At 30.8% G+C, this 20,851-nt stretch overlaps 1 protein-coding gene across 1 annotated transcript in view; it reads left to right on the top strand.

The window, feature by feature from the left end:
• The first annotated feature begins 14,596 nt into the window (after positions 1-14,596).
• LOC142329902 (glycine receptor subunit alpha-2-like) overlaps positions 14,597-20,851 on the top strand; it is a 255,859-nt gene continuing 249,604 nt past the window's right edge. Inside the window, exon 1 of the mRNA XM_075374826.1 lies at positions 14,597-14,612. The gene's annotated coding sequence lies outside the window, so the exon portion shown is untranslated. The remainder of the gene's footprint in view (positions 14,613-20,851) is intronic.

Genomic DNA, 20,851 nt, shown 5'->3' with positions numbered 1-20,851 from the left:
TTGAAAACTCTCATAACAGAACAGAATAAACCCATTCATTACAATTTTGTCAATTGTATTTTATATGTTTTTTCTCATACAGATATTTTCAGGTATTAAGATTGTTCAGACCCCATGAACATTAATGAAATTGAATAACTAACTAGCACTGCTATCTGTGGCTATTAGTATAACTAACGACAAAAAAAATCTACTTTGCAACCAGCAAGATGATAGTAATTATTTTAAACAGCTCTCTTTACGGCAAACAGGATAACTGAAACCGAGAAAAAATCTAAAATGTTGAACAATCATAAAAATTTTCTGATAAAACTTGTTTCGTTCCACGTCGATCCGTCCGGTGCTGCGATCTAGTGGGTGCTAGCGCTAACCGAAAGGTGAGGCTCGTACTAGTTACGAGGCTCATTTATTTATGACAAAGTTGCAACACATCTAAAAGGGCACTGAAAAGCAAAAACAAAAATTACGCAAAATACTCGAAGCTATAACCAACCGGATCCAAATAAACGGCTATTTAATGTTTTCACAATTCTTTTCAAACGTGGTCCGCAATACCACATTTAAATAAATTTCAATAATGAAACATTGAGAAATACATAATTTTTCAAATACTCCTACATCATAGAACTACTTCTAGTATGAGACCACTATGTCAGGTATTCTACGACACTTTTGTAAAAAAAAAAAAAAAATGTGAAGAATATTAAACGGCTGCCATTTTGGTCAGGATATCGTACACCGAAATTTTGGTTTTAATGCCTTTTTTCTTTTTTTTTCATTTCCTCCCCCGGACTGGATCCACGTAAAACATTAACTCAGCCCGGGGGAGTGTCCAATACTCTAACGAGCCTACCCGCCTACCAGTTGTATGTCGGCATGACGGCAATTTCCTTGCCCTGCCTCTAGCCACCAGGTCCGACAAAGTCGTGCCCTGCGAACCCACCTTGGGAGCCGGGACTCGGTCTTGTATTGCCTGCCTCACACGGAGGCAACTCGAAGGTCACTTTCCGGGACTCGGTTTTATCAGATCAGGAGCACCAGAGTCCCCGTGTATCATCATCGACGGCCACCCACCTAAGCGTGCGTTTTTAATCCCCTTTAAAATTATATTTCATAACCCTACCCTCTTTACTTCCTTGTACGAAGTAAAGAAAGTATTGTGATGGCGAAAAGTTTGGTTTTCAGATTTCAACTGAAATACGAGTCAAAATTATGCGAAAAAACAGTTTTTTTTAATATTATAATAAAACGTAAAATCAACACAAAATAATAATATTCGAATTTTTTTTTTTAGCCTCCAGAACAACTGTAAGGTATTAGTTCAGAGGATGATATGTATGAATGTAAATTATCGATAGTCTTGTACCAGTGTAAGGTCGACTGTTCCCCGTTCCTGAAATGTGTGATTAATTGAAACCCAACCACCAAAGAATACCGGTATCCACGATCTAGTATTCCCAAATCCGTATAAAACTGCCTTTATGAGGAAACCGTAGAACTTTCGTCTTCGAAATCAGCTGATTTGCGATGACGAAATCACCACTAGACCAACCCGGTGAGTTAAAAAAGTATATTAATTATACTTTAAAAGTATATAGCAATTAGCAATCAAATTAGAAAAATTGGTTTACAAACAGTGTAACGATATAACAGAAACTAATTGTAGTTTTCCAGGAGAAGGATATATTTCTAAAATAAAATATTTATATGAATTTTTTATAACTTTTATATATATATATATATAAAACAAATGAAATAAGCCTTATTTAAAATTTTATGTAAAAATTATGGAAATAAAGGAAAAACTTAAATTTATTTCCAAGTTTTAACTTTGTTTAAAAGATTACTTTTTTATTATTAGTACTTATATACATTATTACTTCTTCTGATACACTAGAAAATATAAAATAAAAATCGTGAAAATTATTTGCTTGAATTAAAATAAAATAAATAAAAAAATAAGACAAAAACGACAATGATGCTCTTTTTTATACAATAAAGAATCGGTATAACCAGCTTCTAGAATTATTAAGCATAAAAAATAAAACTACATTTTACTACCTTTTTTTTTAATGTCGAAAAACACACTCATCTTTGTACATACTTTTGTTTGGTTATAATAATAATTATAATAATAATAATAATAACTATATTACGATTGCATCTAGAAATATAAAAGAAAAAGGCGTCCGGAATAATAAACACAACTTTTTAAATTTACATTTACTTTTTAATGAATATTAAATGGACTAATCTTATTAGCCTCAGTAACCTACGGATTTTAATGATACCAGTTTATATTATTCCATTCATTACATAGGTAAAGTTTAACAAAAGTACACGATACAAAAAAAAGTACCTAATGCATAAATTATACATTTTAAATGCATTTAATTTTAATGGAACGATTACACTAAGGAAAAAATCAAGAAATGAGGGATCATTTCTTTAATACATTAAGTAATTCAGGAAGTTTGTGGAAAACCCGTACGATGAAGCTACCGAAGGTACTTTCTCTAAGAAAAGGAAAATTGATGAAATCCGTCCTCTTCTTAAAGAGTACGGATAGAATATACACTACAAAATACAACTAACACGTACGTATCGAAATTCCTTCTCTTATTTCGAAGTTACTTAAAAATTAAATACAGATATTTTTACCCACGTTTCAGATGACAAAACTCTATCTACTTCTGGCGATAAATGTAATAAAAATTTCTACGTTAGCAGTTCAAATAATTATCTGCGAGATGAATTATAATCATTTAATGTTAAATATCGGTGAAACTGTTGCACTGCTCCTCAAGTAGAAAAAACATAATTGATAACGCGAATAAAACTGCATTAATAATAATAATGCTATTATCTCTCTTACCCGTAAACCAAAATTTCTGGATGTTTCAATAAATGATAAATTCTCTTAGGATGATCAAATCGTGCTAGTTTGCTTTGAAAGTTCTTAATAAAACGATAAGTGTGAGATCATTATTAATTATTTTACGTATATTTCATCTAAAGTATGTTATCTCTTGCTTACACAAAATATAGAACGAGTTTTCAAGATATAAAGATTATCAAATCATTGTTTAGCACAAACCATATGACTTCTCGTACGCCTATTAATAAATTACACACACATTTTTAAAAATACATTAAATTTTATTTCACTAATAATTTCTGATTTTTTAAAATATTATTATTGAATATTATTTATTGTAAAAATATTTTTCCAATCACAGATTAATAATTATTAATAAATCAATATATTTCAATTACGAAAAAAAAGTTAAAAAAGGAAATGAAGTCGAATCAGAACCGATGTGACTTCTTGTAAGATCCAAATATTTCATTGATTAAAATCTTTGTTTGGTTATAACTCTGGAATCAATGAAAATAAGTACCACTTATGATATATCGTTGAAAAACTCTCAAAGAGGGCTTACTACTGCAGTTAAGAACAAATCCAAAAACTAAATTTTTGAATTTTGTTCTATTTTGGACATTTTTTGTCAAGGGAATCAAAAAGGGTGGTGCACAACTAGATGTTCTAGTCCTAGTCCAAAATTTCAACATCCTACGGCTATTCGTTTCTGAGTTTTACTAGATACATACATACGTACAGACGTCACGCCGAAACTAGTCAAAATGGATTCAGGGATGGCCAAAATGGATATTTAAGTTGAAATCTAAAAACCGAATTTTTTCGCCATTACAATACTTTACTTCATACAAGAAAGTAAAAAGGTAAATTTGACATTCTGTTTACATTAATTATTGTACAATATGTTTTAAAAAGTATTATCGATTATTCTTTTTTTAAAAAAAATATCCACCACTCTATATTAAACCAGGCAACAAAATTATTTTCTGTATCTTGACACAATGTTTCAGATTATGAGAAAGGGCTTCATGATGGTTCCATTGCTATTTTAATGTAACTGCCAAACCATTTTACAAAACTTCACCCACCAATTTATATAAAATAAAATTAAAATATTTTATTTTGCACAAAAACTAAACATAATTTTTGTAAGTAACAATAATATATATATAACAGTAATATATATATATATATATATATATATATATATACTAGCACCCAAGTAAATTATGTTTATTGTATTTACCCTCGCGGTTAATTTTATTTTATTTTATTTTTTAGTAACCGTATGCAGGTACGACCATTCGCGTCGCACATACAGTAACAGTGGCAGTGTCCTGTATTGGTTGAGCCACCACGCTGTACAGAGTCGCCTCCTTAAAAAAAATTACGAAATTCGTAAACACGCAAAAATTATAGATATTTATCTGAAGATTAAATTTGCGAGCTCAAATATATTACATTTGTAAATATAAATATATATTTACAAGCTTTGAATATACTGTTTAATATAGTTGGAAGTGGGGAAAATTTGCAATAATTCTTGAAATTTTTTATCTTTCATCACCTCTTTCAAGGTCGACTTTTAGAAGATATAAACAATGGTATTTATATATTAACATGAAGATTACAATCACAAAAAATCAAGTTGATAACTTCTTTTGTTACCAAGTAATTCAAAATATAGATGGGTTAAAAAAAACTCAAAAACCATTTTAACCCTTTAAATTCGAAATTTCCAAATAAGTTTGGAAATTGGTTTTTAAATCTTCATATGAATACTATACACACCAAAAATCAAGTTAATATATTCATTTTTTACCGAAAAATTAAAAAAATAGCCGGATTTCAAACTAAATTGAAAAATCCATTTTAACCTTTTAAATGCGTAATTTCAAAAAATTAGAAATTGATTTATACATATTCACACGAAGATTACACATATAAAAAATCAAGTTGATATCTACAATGTTACGGAGAAATTAAAAAAGAAGAAGAAAAAAAGTAGTAAATTTCATTGTTATTCCATTTCAATCCCTTAAATTCGGAATTTCAAAAAAAGTCCTTTCTTCGTGTGCACTTATACCATCAGAAGCATTTGTATACAACAAATTCTCATCAATAGATCTTCAGTAGTTATTGCTGGGCGTTGGTTATAAATGACTCACGACGTGTTATTTTATATATATAACTAGCATCCCTGTCGCGGCTTCGCCTGCGCTGTATTGTTACTCGCGTTTCCTGTCGCAGTCAGGGGATATTTAACCGGTCATGGTTCACTTTGCTCGCCCTTCAAGCCCAGTCAGAGGGCTCTATTCCTTGGAATCCGCAGTTTCATTAAAACATGCTTGTGAGAATAATAATGATAAATAAAAATTAAGGGCTGTTCAATTCAATTTATAGTAAATATCAGTTTATTGTAATTTCTTCGGGGCAACAGTTTAGTCAGTAAAGGACCCGAGATTTTGATTTAAGAATGTGGGCTTCAAAACACTCGTTCTCTACTTTTAAATAATAAACTAGTTACCCGTACGAAGTACGGGTAAAAAGGTATGATGCCTGGTTCTTAGCGTTACTGACACAATCACTACTAAGAGGTGACCGTACTTCGTTTCTCATTATTAAAAATTATTTTAATTACTTTTATTTTATGCTTGTCAAATAACCGGGGGCACTGCCAATTGCATCGCGCATACATTAACAGTGGCTGTGTTAAAAAATCGAAATTAAAAAAAAACCGAAAAAAATCGTTTTTAGATATTTATCTGAAGAGGACTTGCAAGGGAAAATTTTCAATCACTGTTGAAATTATTTATTTTACCTTTCTTCACCACTTTCAAGGTCGAATTTCAAAAAAATTAGAAACTGGTTTTTAGATATTCACATGAAAATTACGCACATCAAAAATCAAGTCGACATTTTCATTGTTAACGAGAAATTAAAAAAAAAAATTGCCGGGTTTCAAGAAAAATTTAAAATCCATTTTAACCCTTTAAACACGGAATTAAAAAAAATTCGTTCTTTTTGTGCACTTACACCGTAAGAAGAACATGTATATAAATTTCTATCAATTATCTTCAGTAATTTTTGTTGGGCGTTGATGATCAGTCAGTCCGTACAAGTTACTTTATAGGTACAGACAAATACATAAATGTAGGGTGATATTAAAATATGGAAACGGCTTCCTACTTAAAAATCGAGGGATACTAGGAAGTAGAAATTAGTGCGGATCTACACAGTTACAAAATTACAAATTTATCGTGTTTGAAACTTTTGTTCGTTATCTTGGAGTCACCATATTGAATGAAACTTAAAAAGGCTGATATTATCAGTATCGGGTCCTTTAAATTTTAACATTAACTGTTAAAGCGTGTTATTGAATGTTATATTAAAGGTAATACGAAAAAAAAAGTTACTACGGAGTTCCTCGTTTTATTACTACTGCGATTTTTCCGTTTTTCAAATTTGATTGTTTACAACTGGAAAACGGAAGCATTTATCTCGAAACTGTCTTCCCCAAAGTTTTTTTTTCGTAAAATCTTACATTAAAACCATATATCACACGTCCTATTTGTTTTTTTTTAAAAATGTTTCATTCTATATGGTGAATGGATGGGGATTAAAAATTTCAAAAACACCAGAAAGTAGTAATTTTGTAACATAGAAGAGCCACACAAAGATTATGCAAGCTACCGAAGATTGTGCAAGAAAATTTTAATGAAATACCAGTAAATTAACGTTTACATTATTAAATCCCTTAATCCGATACTAAATAATATTCTCATACGGTTAGAAAATTACTTTTCATTTAACATGAATAGTCTGTTCAATAAAGAAACTAAAAATTGTAATTTTGTATTCAGAGTTCGTTTAAACATATACATCTATATAGAAAAATATTCAGTTACAATTATATACTTCAAAATGAAACAATATTACAAAGTACCACAAAAATTTAGCATTTTTAACAGGTCCTAGTACTTTAACCGACCGATATACTACAAAATTCATTTTATGTGTAAATTCAGAAATAAAAAAAATAAAAGAGATTGGTAAAGAAAGTTTAGAAAGGTCCATAAAAAGAAAAATTACAATATGAGTAATTAGAAAGGTTTGTTTAAATACCACACAAAGATAACAAGAAGGAGAAGGGCTTTGTCTAAAAAAAAGTGTTCACCGATAGTTAAAATTCATGCAAATCGATATGCAGATAAGACAACAAACGGTCCGTTTAAATAATTAAAAAAAAGCCTTTCATAATAAACCTTCTGTTTAGCACTGTCAAATTACAAATAAAAAAGACAAAAATAGCGATTGGTACGAACGTGAAAATTATATGCGTTATCTAAATATATTCCAAAAATTCTTGAATTAATAACAAAAACTTCAAATTTAAATTAATATTAAGCATAAAAAAAATCCAAAACACTAAAATAAAAGATACCAGACGGTTGCAAAACCTTCCTGGCTTTGCTTTTGACAGATTAATATTTTAAATACGCCAGATAAATTTAAAATGTTATTTATATTGTTATTAAACAATATTTAGAGAATAATTGTGAAAAAGATCAAAATGCTCTGTAAAAAAATTTGGGTCCAATTTGCTCTCATGATTAAATTACGTTTTTACCTTAAAAAAACCCCCGGCATCTTAGAAAAGATTTTCCCAATTCAATTATTTTCAGCTTAGTATGTTTTTAGGTAAAATAATTCCTTTTTATTGCAAAATAATAACCAAATTTATAATTGTTTTTCCACGTTTAAAATCTAAATTTTAAAGATTGGCTTTTAAAAGGGTGTATAATCTATATAAATTGTCTTTTTAATTTAGTGAAAATTTGAGCTTTGAATAAAACAACTGTAGCAATTTTTTAATTTATCTCGTAAAAGCAAATTTTAATGCCATCGATGTCCCATACAGGGACATCATCTGTTAGCCTGTCAAAATACAGGCCAACATTCGTACGTATATATCTTCCGGAAATTTCTGTACATTCTGTGTGTTTCTGAATTAAGGAGGGGGAGTCCTTTAACATTGAAACTGTAAAAAACACCGAAATCTAAATTTTGGACCGATCTTCCTCTTTATTAAGAGAAAGAGACGAACCTTCTCTTTATTGCTATTATCTGCAACATAGCAACAACTGATCAATAGCCCACAAAGTAAAAAATTAAAATTATCTATCTCCATATGTTGTACATAAATTACTGACGAATCAGAAATTAGATTATTTTAAACCCTGTATATACATCAAATTAAAAAAAAAATCCCTTTCAAGCCGGAAGGCGGAGGTAAATTTCACCGGTGCTAAGTAGGGAATAAAAATGATTTACACGTTAAAGTTAAGAAAAACTTCAAATTTACTCAATATGACAATGGTTGCATGTGAAAAAAAAAGCTTTCACGTATTTAGCATACGATAAGTCCCATCTTCTTAGAATTCCAGCAACATTTTGGTCATCCCTTGCCGTAAGAGTTGGTCATATCAAAAGTTGTTTCAAACAAAAGTTTTAGGAAATGTTTAAACCACTTTAAACCGATTCGATATTAGGCCTATTAAGGGAAGTATGATTTTTTTTTGTATTCGAAACCCCATTTTTTCCACCCTCTGGGCCAATGGTTGGTGATATCAAAAAATTTTACTTAGATAAGTTTTAGCTTTTATCCAAAGAATTGTAGGAAATGTAAACGAATTCGATATTTTACTTAATAAGAAAGTTATAACGATATTTTGTTTTTCGATAAAGCTCCCCATTTCCCCCCCCCACGGTCTGATTTTGCCCATTAACAAACTCGACAGCGATTTTGGGTCGTTATATTTTATGTATCAATTTTGAAAGTTATTGGCCAAAATTACGGCAGTTATCGTGTCCACAAGAAAGTGAAATATATAAACTTTTTGAACTGACGGTAGTTTTGGGGTCTGGGGTTGTGAAACGCGAAGATATGTCGAAATTTTCTGGAATTCGAATCATGGTACCCATTACAATAGGTAGCAGGTTTATAATGAAATCAACCTAAAAGAGAATAATTGTTTTGTTTACATCATTATCCAGTAATAAATCATAGAATTAGTTAACGATTGAAATTATAAGCTAAATTTATTTATTAGCTCATAAATCCAAGTATAGGTTATCGTCAATTATATTTACCAAATTTATTTTTATAATTAGCCTTTTTTGTAGCTTGTAAAACAAATTTTTACGCATTTATATAGTGGTTAATTTAAACTCGAAATATACAGTATGTAAAAATAATTAAAACAATTATGACCACCGTTTTTAATAAATATTAATACAAGTAACTATGCGAGAGCTAAAAAAACAATCGTTTATCTATTTCTCTTGAGCATAAGTCAGAACTTAATATTACTAAACTTTAGGTCAGCGATTGATAACGTGTACCGTCGGCACTTAAGTCGAGATTACTTCCTCTAAACTAGCGTTGTTGATTTTGTATCCAATCAAGCTACCGAACCTTTGTTTTAATTTCGTCTAACGGCAGCATTATTATGCATCACACACAATGAAACGGTTAAGCATCGACTGAGTATTTTACTTTTAAGAAGGACGTTGAATGTTTCTAATACTTTCGAAGAGTAATGTGATTTGAAAATAAAAATGAAACGATCAGGCAACTTAAACAGAGAGAAAATATTAATTAAATACTGAATCGAAAAATAATTTTATCAAAACACGTTTATAATCAAAGTGAACGCCTCAATCGTACATGTTTATTTTGAGAAAGGAAAAATAAAACATTGCCATGTAAAACTTAATGAGTTACTTCTCATAAATGCATATCTAAATCCGTGCTATTCAAATACGTATTTTCGGAAAAATATTTTTAAAAATCACCAATAATTATTAATTTCCATTCTCACTAAGAAAATAGTTTACGACGGTTTTCAATCTTCTCAGGATTGAATGTTATCTCCATTTCGATGGACTTTGCTGATATATAATACATCTGCCGAAGTAGAAAAACGGGAATGAAAGGTAATTTTTTTTTTTACGTTCTCTACATGCTGGCATGGAAAGTTTATTTTTCTTTTATCATACTTAATAACAATTTCATGAGAACAATTTTCAGGGTGGTGAAAATTGTTATCTCCTGAAGTTTTTAAAGCCACGGGAACTACACTATTACGATTTTGGTACTAACTGATAGACATCGTTATACAAAAATCATAAGCAATTTTTTAAATATTTAAGAGGAAAAATATCTTATCCTTCTGCTTACTGAAAAACATCTGTACGAGTTAAGACAAATAGTTCATCATTTAAATAATTACACAGACAAATAATTTAAATTATTATTTATCTATCAGATAAATAATATTTATCAGATTAATTAGATTATTTATTATGACAAATAATTATTTATCTTTAGACAGGTAAAATATCATTTAATTAATTGTTTACAAATAGGAAAGGAGGGGACATAAAGTTACTGTCACTTTATATTATCAGTCTTTCTTACAGCTTTGTCAAGCAACAAAGGAACAAAAATTACCGAGTTACGTTCTTGAAAGTAATGATGTTCATTATTCAGCCAGTCATTGAAATAAACGGAGTAAAGATTCTGCTCGTACTTTTACTATTACATGGCATTTTTTGGGCTACTGTTGCGAAACACATATTCGGAACAATGAAGAAAGCAACTGGAAACCATTTTACAACTGATTTCCCTTGTAAATATGATACGAGATGTTGATTACTCTTTAGAATAGCGCAATACTATTTATTAGCTAATGACGCGTTGACTTGGGTGTTCATGGACTGCGCACTCGATTACCTCTTTTTACCTAATGCTGAGTGAATCTGTAGGAAACAACACGAATAGCGCACCAAACCTACAACTATTAATTAGCCTGTTATAACCTCCAAAATATTTATACATTACTTTTTTTTGGGGGGAGGGTGAAAAACGCCTATGCGTTATCATCGCCCGGAATTTTTATTCCGGGCGATAAGATAAAATAACTATAAAATAATAAAATTTATAAGGTTTAAAATTAATATAAATTTACATTACCTGATGAATAATAATTTAAATAGTTCTTGTAATGGAAATTTATCTACCAAAATGCATTGCAACTATTAAAAAACAAGTGTTTAAATTTAAATTTTAAGTTAAGTCCTAAATATGTAGTAGTTCATTTCGAAAATATTATTCGCAATTGATTATTATTAGGTTTGGCCTGAGGATCAATTAATTTGCTATTTTCATCTTGGGCATAGTCGATATAAAAAAATTCAGAACCTAGATTTAGTAACGGAGTACAAAACTGTTGAAAGTGAAGCGGGTATATGGTTGAACTATGGATTTGGTATTCGATTTCTGAAGTTTCGACTTCTGAAGTTTTATTTTCGATTTAGTAAGAGAACAATCGCAAGACTAAAGATTAAAATCATATTTAGATTATTTGATCGATACGTATATATCTGAAAATGCAGCGATCCCTGGACGATATTGGCCAGTTTCACAGCTATTTTACATAGAATAACGAAAACTCCGTGTCGGTTTCAATCAAGATCTAATGGAAGGTTTTACAAAGTCCACCCGTGTTTAAATAATTTTGTAAATATTCTTTTAGAATTGTATTTACATCTAATTGAAAAATGTAAACGAAACTGTTGAATTAATGATCCTAGAAACAGATTTCGAAATGACTTATTAAAAAACAAAATATCAAGAAATGGGCAAACTGCAATGCGTGAACTATTTTATTAAACAATAATCTTAATGGTTTGACTTAATTTTGAACTTTTATTGGCGATTGTGTGATTTTTATTCTTATAATTTAATATTAAACGAATTTGCGTTCGTTTTTAAATTAGTGTTTTCGTATTAATACGATATTACCTACATTTATTTATTAGTTGATGAATTACACAGAGGTTCTGAAGCTTGTACTTGGTAATAGAATTTATTAGATCATGAAAAATGCCATGACTGACCGGGATAACTGAACACAGGAACTCCAGATGAAAGGCCGAGCCGCTACCACTCGGCTATGAAGTTCGGTTTGATTTAGTATTGATTAATATTTAACTCATGTGAACAAATTGTCCGTTTATAAATTTCCTAATGTATGGTGCAGTGAGTTGTTCGTGTAATGATTTTAATATCTAGGTATGTGGCGCGCACCCAACGGGCTGGTCTAGTGGTTAACGCGTCTTCGTAAATCAGCTGATTTTAAAGTTGAGAGTTCCAAAGTTCAAATCCTAATAAAGGAAATTACTTTTATACGGATTCGAGTACTAGATCGTGGATACCGGTGTTCTTTTGTGTTGGGGATTCAATTAACTACACATTTCAGAAATGGTCGACCTGAGACTGTACTAGACTACACTTCACTTACACTCACACATATCATCCACAGAAGTAATACCTGACGGTGATTCCCCGAAGCTAAATAAGAATCAAAAAGGTACCTGGTGTGCAATTCATGTCTACCGGTTGACTCATGTTATTCGCCTACAATCGTTACGTTAAGTTTTTAAAATATTTTAAAAACAACATTTTAAATCTTTTGATCTCTTTATAGATCAAAAAGAAGAATATCGTAATCAGATAATGAGATAGTAAAACTTTTTAAACGATGTTTGTTTGTATTTATATTTTAGGGAAAATTAGAAGATCAATCTCTACTACACAGCGAGACAGCCATTTAGGTTTTCTGATCAGCGGAGAGAAATCACCAATGGCTGGACGTCTAAAATGGTCATATACTGTAATTCTCGACCGGTTCCCAACCTCTTCTACCTGATGATTACACATGGTTTTATAGGCTAACAGCATTTTTATTTTAAAAAACCGGCAATGTTAATCCTACACCTTATAGAACCGGGGATATGTGGAAAATAAAAAAATGTGTAAGAAAGGACAAATTACCTTTGGAGTAAATCACAGTACGAGACGAGTATTCCCACCCAGAATATAAATTCATTGTTCTCATCAAGCATCGAACAATCATTCCGCCTAAAATCTCTTGGAAGATCGAGCCACTTTTCCCAAACGAGGATATTCATTTTTTATTAATGAACTGTCTTGAACAGCCTATATATAATGCTGTAACAAAAAAATTTTTATTTATCACCTTATTACCACCCTAAAAGGGAAAAATTTCGCCTATCTACGGAATGGTATGGGCTCTACGATCCAGATAAATTTAACCAGTTTCATCTAGATTCCTAATGAAAATTAATCATTAGTTAACATAAATAATTAATTTTATAATAAGTGAAAATATACAGAATGGCACGCGAAATGATCCAACATTTGTTTTGGGCAATATATGTTTAGGTTAATAAACAAATATTAATGTCATTTACGTTGGTAAAAGTGACAGTAGTTCATGAATATTAGTTTCTTCCCTTTCCAAGGCGCTGTTTGTGTATCGTTCTAAGATGGTTGACAAAGGAAGACTGATTGTTGAACAGCGCTTAAACACTGTGTTGGTTTTTAACGAATCGTAAAGTGTGGTGCTTACACAAAGACAGTTTCAGGCACATTTTCAAACTAGGTGGTCGTCATCATTTAAAACAATATGTAAACTTATGAAATATTTTATAGTGATGATTCAGTATTTGAGAGTAAGCGCGAACAGACTGCCGATGTTTGTTCTCTACAGAATGTCGAAGGTGTCAGAGCAGCGTCGCTGAGGAGCCCTGGCAAATCAATAAGAAAAGGAGCAATACAACTTGGGATTTGTAGGCAATCTGTGCAGTGAATTTTAAAAACCGATTCGCATTTGTATCCGAACAAAATAACAGTTTGCCTAAATTAACGGTTTACAACAAACATCAAAGAATGCCATTCACTGAATGAGCTGTGAACCAAGTCGTAGTGTTGAACAATGTTTGGTTTTCAGATGAGGTACATTTTCACCTAGTTGGGGTTGTTAATCAACAAAATAAGCGTTCTTGGTCTTCCGAAAATCCACACACGCTTCAAAGAATTACGGTACTGACCGCTATCTCGTCATGGGTAATAGGGTCATTTTTTTTTATCAAACTCTAAACAGTGAACGTTTCTAAACGTGCTGCATAATAATTTTGTTCCTCAGCTTCTTTCAAAAGAATTTCCATTAGAAAACGAGTGATTCATGCAGGTTGGAGACAGACCACACACAGCTGATGTTATTTTAGACTTTCTGCATCAAACTTTTAACGCAAATGTTTCAAACCGATTTCCTAATCGTTTTGCGTGTGGACAGAACCGGCCCTCGAATAGTCCTGATTTGAATCCGTGAGATTTTAATTTGAGGATTCCTAAAGGAAAAGATTTTCCCTAAACATCCTTGTACAGCGATAGAACTTTGAGTGCTGATCATTGAGGCGTGCAATGAAATAACGGAGAATATGTATAATCAAGTTATTAATAACATAGGAGTTCGTGTTGAAGAAGTTGTTAGACGTGATGGTGATCATATTGAACATATGATAAGCAGAACACATTTCCAGGTATACGAGTATAGTAAACACGTTGTATTTTACTTTTCTATATAGGGATTCAAATAAATATTTTTTAACAAAACCAATATTGAATATATAAATGCACGAGTATTATTTAATTAATTTATTTAAATCAAATATATTTACACAATATAACTTTATTTCTATATAATTTACAGACATGGAGCGAAATTGGACCATTTACAAGTTTTGGACAGTCTTTTAAAAAAAGGGTACGATAGAAGAGCCACGCCTACCAACCACCTCAGTAAGTAACTAATTGCTCATATATTTATTTTACAACTGTATTCTTTATTTAAAGGAAATAAATTTAATTTGGCTTTCAAAGAACCTTCTTTTAGCTCTGTAATAATTAATACTGCACAATAAGCAATTTTTAAAAATATTTTATTATTTCTCGTACTTTATATCGGCGTTTTCTTTTAACTTCTGACTGTAAGCATTGTATTTTTAAAACTGCATAGGAAAATTAGAAATAAGTTTTTTATACCTTTCCAAGGGTTAACTAAGATACTTACATTTTTATTAATAATCATTATTCTTATACATATCGGCATCAAATTTAATGCATATACTGATTAGCCAATGCAATCTACTCCAGAAGACTTTCTACTATTTTTTTAGCATAATATATCATTCCGTCATTTTTTTTTGCAGTACTATACAACGTTCTGCTAACTTATTGCAAAATAATTGCAAACACTAGTAGTAAATGTATGTATACAGGATCTTAAAAGATAAAACCAACTTGTAGAAAGCCATTCTATTTATCATACTGAAGATAAAATGTACCGTAAACATAGGCCCGAAAGAGCATATTTTTCTGTCTGTCCGCCATTCTGTGTCATTTAAGAAAAAAAAATAGTTTTCAAGAACGGTTGAAGATAACGCAATAAAATTTTATATTTTATTTTAAACTAACATTTTTTAATAGGAAGAAAAATAGTGATACTCTTCGTTTAACAAATTTCAAAATGACGATCGTTTTAATTTTTCAATCTTAAATATCTTAGTTTGAAACTGTGTTTTATAACAATTATGAAGCATTTTTTTGTGAACAAAAGGACTCCTTACTCAGAAAAATCAGATGGCAAACAGAATTATTGAAAAATGTAATCCTCAACTGATATTCTGATTAAAACTGATAAAACTTAAAAATATTAATCAGAAAATTGATTTAGAAATCGAGTCACGATAATAATAAAAAAAACAAGATGGCCGCCATATCGGTTAAGGCCTACTTTTTGCAATAACTCTGCTGTTTGTCGTCGGAATTTTACAACTAAAGTGTGGTTTTATTTACAAAAAAATTTTTCATAATTTTTATGATACAATACAATTGGATAAATCTAATAATTCTAAGATATTTAAGATTGAAAAATTGAAACGACTGCCATTCTGAAATCTTTCAACCAGGAGTATCGGTTTTTTCCTATTAAAAAATGTTAGTTTAAAATAAAGTAAAAATCTCCACCAACCGTGGTTTTATTATTGAAAAATAATATTTTTCCTTATAAAACACAAAATGACGGACAGACAGAAAAATATGCTCTTTCGGGCGTATGTTTACGGTACATTTTTTTTTTTCAATATGTTAAGTAAAATCACTTCCTAGAGTTTGGTCTCACCTTTTAATGACATTCTGTATAGTAATTTTACGTGGTTATTTTTTTTCATTTTTATTTTTTAGCCTCCGAGACCATCGTTAGGTATTTCTTTAGAGGATGAGATGAAATGGTAACTCTGTAGCGTATGAAAATAATATGCCTATCCGGGATTCGAACCCAGGACCTCCGGATGAAAGGCCGGGACGCTACTATTCGCGCTAACGAGGGCGGCGTGTAAAATAATATTAAAATTTAATTATATATTAATTAATTAAATGATAAATAATGCACTTAAATCTTTAATAAGAATAACACATACTTTATAATGCAAGTATTACTTTAGTTATGTATGTTACGAAATCGATTTACAGACCTTTTCACTATTCCCATATCGTAATTATCTTTTCTTTTTTTTTTTTTGTTGTTTAACCTCCCAGAGGAAGAGATGCAAGATTTGTAGCGTGTGTGAAAAATGCCATGCCTGACCGGGATTCGAACCCGGGACCTCCGGGTGAAAGGCCGAGAGGCTACCACTCGCGCCAGGGAGAGATTGGATTATTAGTTGTCTTTTGTGTTGGTTTATTATTTTTTAAAACAATCAATTCTGTCTAATTTTGTAACGTTATTTGTAATATTAAGTAACCGGCAGTAGTTATCTAACCCTCCGAGAAGTTTTTCACGATTCGTGAACTTTTTTGATGTACTAGAAGAAGTGGAAACCTCCTAGAGTTTTGATGTAATTATCTTTCCTTACAATCCGAACTCGCGATCGGGATAGTTTTTCACACAGCCCGTGTTTTTTCTTCAGATTTTGTAATCGAAATAAAATGGAGATCGACTTTTCTGAAATCGTACAAATTATTCGATTATTTCGGAATTTGCAGATTTAATTTCATTAATTTTACGTGAAATTTAAAGAAAAGAATAGAAAATAATCAACTCTTACTATAATTTTAATACAAACGTTACACAATAACAAATTCAGAAAAGAAAAACGGCACGTGTGGAAACGCACAAGTCACTGGTAGTTATTGTTTTGTAGCAGTCAATCTATATTTAGTTTAAAAAATTGTTTATTTATTTTATATACGATGCTTCCTATTGATATATAACTACAGCTTGTAAGATTATTTAAACAGAGAGTGATTTATTTACTATCACTAATCCCTGCTAACTTCCACTAAAAAAGAAGAATTCACAGATTTTTTTTCTTCCTTTTCCTTGATATCACTCCATAAGCTTCAAGCTTATGGGAAATGGAAATGGAATTTTGTAGCGTATAAAAAATATCATAGCCGACCAGGATTTGAATTCGGTACCTCCGATCTATATACTTTCCTTTATAGCTATACTGGCATATATACCGAATCACCCGGTAAAATATCTTTACTTCCTAGAACACTTTTTTTTTAACCTCCGGGACCGTCGTTATGGATCGCTTCGGAGGATGAGATTTAGCGTGTGAGAAAATGTCATGCCTGACCGGGATTCGAACCCAGGACCTCCGGATGAAAGGCCGAGACGCTACCACTCGCTCCACGGAGACTGGCCAAAATCTGATGTCGACAACACATGACTTCATTTTTTTGTTTAACCTCTGGTACCACTATTAGCTATTGTTTCAGAGGATCAGATGAATGATTTGTAGCGTCTGTGAAAAATGCCGTGCTTGGCCGGGATTCGAACCCGGGACCTCTGGATGAAAGGCCATGACGTTACCACTACGCCACGGAGAGATTGTATTATTAGTTGTCTTTTGTGTTGGTTTATTATTTTTTGAAACAATCAATTCTGTCTAATTTTTCAACGTTATTGTAATACTAAGTAACATTTAATTTAATAATATATTATTACCAAGAAATTAAAATTACTGGTACAAGAATAATGTTGCTGTAATTAACAATACGTTTAATATCTACTCCCAACAAAAAGTTTTGATAACTATTAAACCGTAAAATAAAGTGGATTAATTTTTGCACAACTGATAGGAGGAAATCCATTTAGATGGTTTACAGAGGTGATTTTAATTTTTTTAAATCATTTCATTTATTTTACAGATTAAAAAATTTCATAAATTATGTTTTATTTGTCCAAATAAAGGATTTAATAATGAAAGAATTTTGTTACTCTACTGAGTACTATTTTGATTAGCGATTTTGGCATCAAAGTAGTTATAATATATTATTACGTATATTAGATTCTCATAAGAAAATAAGTACTTTATAATTCAGCTACTACCGTTTTCTGTGGAAAAATGTATAGAAAAATCATTTTAAAAATTTATATAAATTTAAAAAAAATTGAAATAATATAAAAAAAGTTTTTTCTGTAATTGAGAAACGCCATAGTACGTACTTAACTAAACTAAGAATAAAATTATTTCTATAACAAGAAAAAATACATATATATTAAAATGAGTTAAAAAATATAATTAAGGTTATTACAGGAATATATGTGGATAAGCGAACCACAAAATTACAAATATGGCGAACTATTCGCAGAACAGCTGGCGGTAATGGGTGAAGCAAATAATATTAAAAAAATCAAATACCTGCAACAAATTATGATAATATTTTCCGTTAAAAAATAATTACAATAAAAATGCAGTAATTAAAATAAGTGTAAAAGAAGAAACTTACAGCGAATATGAATTTGTTAATTATAAATAATTTGTAAATTATTACTGTGTAATAATAATATGAATATTACGGAAAAAATAAAGGAATATTATTTTCATACTTATCGATTTCTAAGAAACAATACTGAAGACCAATGGATAAAAATGTAATTAAAACAAACGTTTTAATAATAATAAAATTACAGAATCCTAAATTTACAAAAAACATTAACATGATAATTTCTGTATCGCAATACAATCGGTTCACGCGAATTTTTTTTCTCAAAATCAAATTTACAATCAGTTATATTATAACAGAAACCATCAGTAAATATGATCACATACAATCACATGTACAGAAGCTTTTATCAAAGCTCATTAAAAATTACGTACTAATATTCCTATGGAGAACATTTAATGTTAGTAAGCGTAAAAAGTTAAGTCAGAGAACAGTGACATTGGTAGTTAAACACAATCATAAAAAAGAGAAAAAATAAAAATAAGACTTTTAAGTATTAATGAAAGAATAATAACAAAAATTTAATAAAAAAATAAATTGATATATCGTTATAATAGTTAACACTAAGTTGCCAGCCTTCATCTCATCCTCTGTAAAGTAATGCTTAACTGTGGCCCCGGAGGTTAAAAAAAAAAGAAAAAAAAAAAAGTTGCCAGCCTCCGTAGCGCGAGTGGTAGCGTCTCGACCTTTCATCCGGAGGTCCCGGGTTCGAATCCTTGTCAGGCATGGCATTTTTCACACACGCTACAAATCATTCATCTCATCCTCTGAAGCAATATCTAACGATGGTCCCGGAAGTTAAAAAAGAAAATAAGTAACACTAAGTTGATGCAGTTCCACATCAAATCACATAAAGTTACCAAGGTCCAAAACGTGGAGTTGTTTAAGCCTTCTAACGTCTTCATTATTGTTTAAGAGGTTAATATCTAAATATTTTCAATATTTTCAAGTTATATAGCTGTAATTTATATTTTGTATCGAATCGCTAAATTTCTTTTCGAACTTACGGTAAACCCAGATATTCGTGAATTTCACCGTTACTTTGGTGCTCCTAAGTAATTTTTTCCTAGAATCACTGTATAATGTGGACGTCGCCGCTGCTTGTTGTACCCCAAAACTAGATCCCATAGGTCCAAACCGGTTTTAGGATCGTCGTGTACAATAATTGTTTGTTGGATAGCGAAAGCTGTGAACCCTTGCTCAGCAATTAATACATTTCATTAAACTCAATATCCAGCTGTTCTCTCGTTTTTCTTATACGGACATTCCACGTCAGAAGACGATCAAGGTAGAGACCAAGGTACCGTACACTTTGAGCATGGGGTATGAGAAAGACACCGAGATGGACCAGTGGGCAATTTCCTCTTTTCATTAAGAATGTCACATGATTCGACTAAGCTTGATTAACAAGTAATCTTTCATTTTGACAGCCATCCGTTGAATTTGTCCACTTCAGATTGTAGTTTACTTGAAGCTACTAGAGTTTGATCAACATCGACAGCCAGGTTAGCTGTGTCAACGGCAAAAGAAGGGACTGTGACAGTACGTAGTCTAAGAGTCCGCTTTGAAGATAGATTATAAAACAAGTCCAAAACCGACTATTGAGAAACACCCAACTTAGTGACAAAGAACACAGACACTCAAAAGAGGGGAAGTATGTAATGATACTTCCCCTCTGAAAAACATCCGTACAATTGGTTACGCAGAACCAAGTAATACAAAGGTTGTCAAAGGTTTACTGAGTACAAAGGCAATCGAACAGTATTTCCTCTCCTTAAAAATTATACATCTTTGTAAACGTAAAAGTGTTAATGAATATCCATTTGTAAATTCAAGTATTACTAAAATGAATTCCAAAATTTCCCAACACTAAAGTTACTGCTTTTTCTGTTATTTTTTCTACGAGTCTCTTTTTTACATTTTCTAGCCATTTCTGTTTTCTTTCTAAAATATTGCACACACTGACTCTAAAATACTTAATTTCCGTCCCTTATTCCTTCGTTTGCTTAAAAGAAAACTTCTCATACTCGGTGACATAGTACATATTACTTAACTATGTTCACAAAAATTAAACTTGCAGTTTTAATCTCATCCATATTTACCCATCCTTCAACGCATTCGATTGAATGCCTCCGGAATACCATCAGAAATAATTATTTCGTTAAGAAAAAATCACATTTTTTTAAAAATCTGGATTGCGGAATTTTTGTGCAAAAACTAACACAGATTTTTTTTAAAAATGG

Source organism: Lycorma delicatula, chromosome 9, assembly GCF_047948215.1.
Source record: "Lycorma delicatula isolate Av1 chromosome 9, ASM4794821v1, whole genome shotgun sequence".
NCBI lineage: Eukaryota > Metazoa > Arthropoda > Insecta > Hemiptera > Fulgoridae > Lycorma > Lycorma delicatula.
The sequence above is the reverse complement of the archived record's forward strand: the minus strand, read 5'-3'. Positions and strand labels throughout refer to the sequence as shown.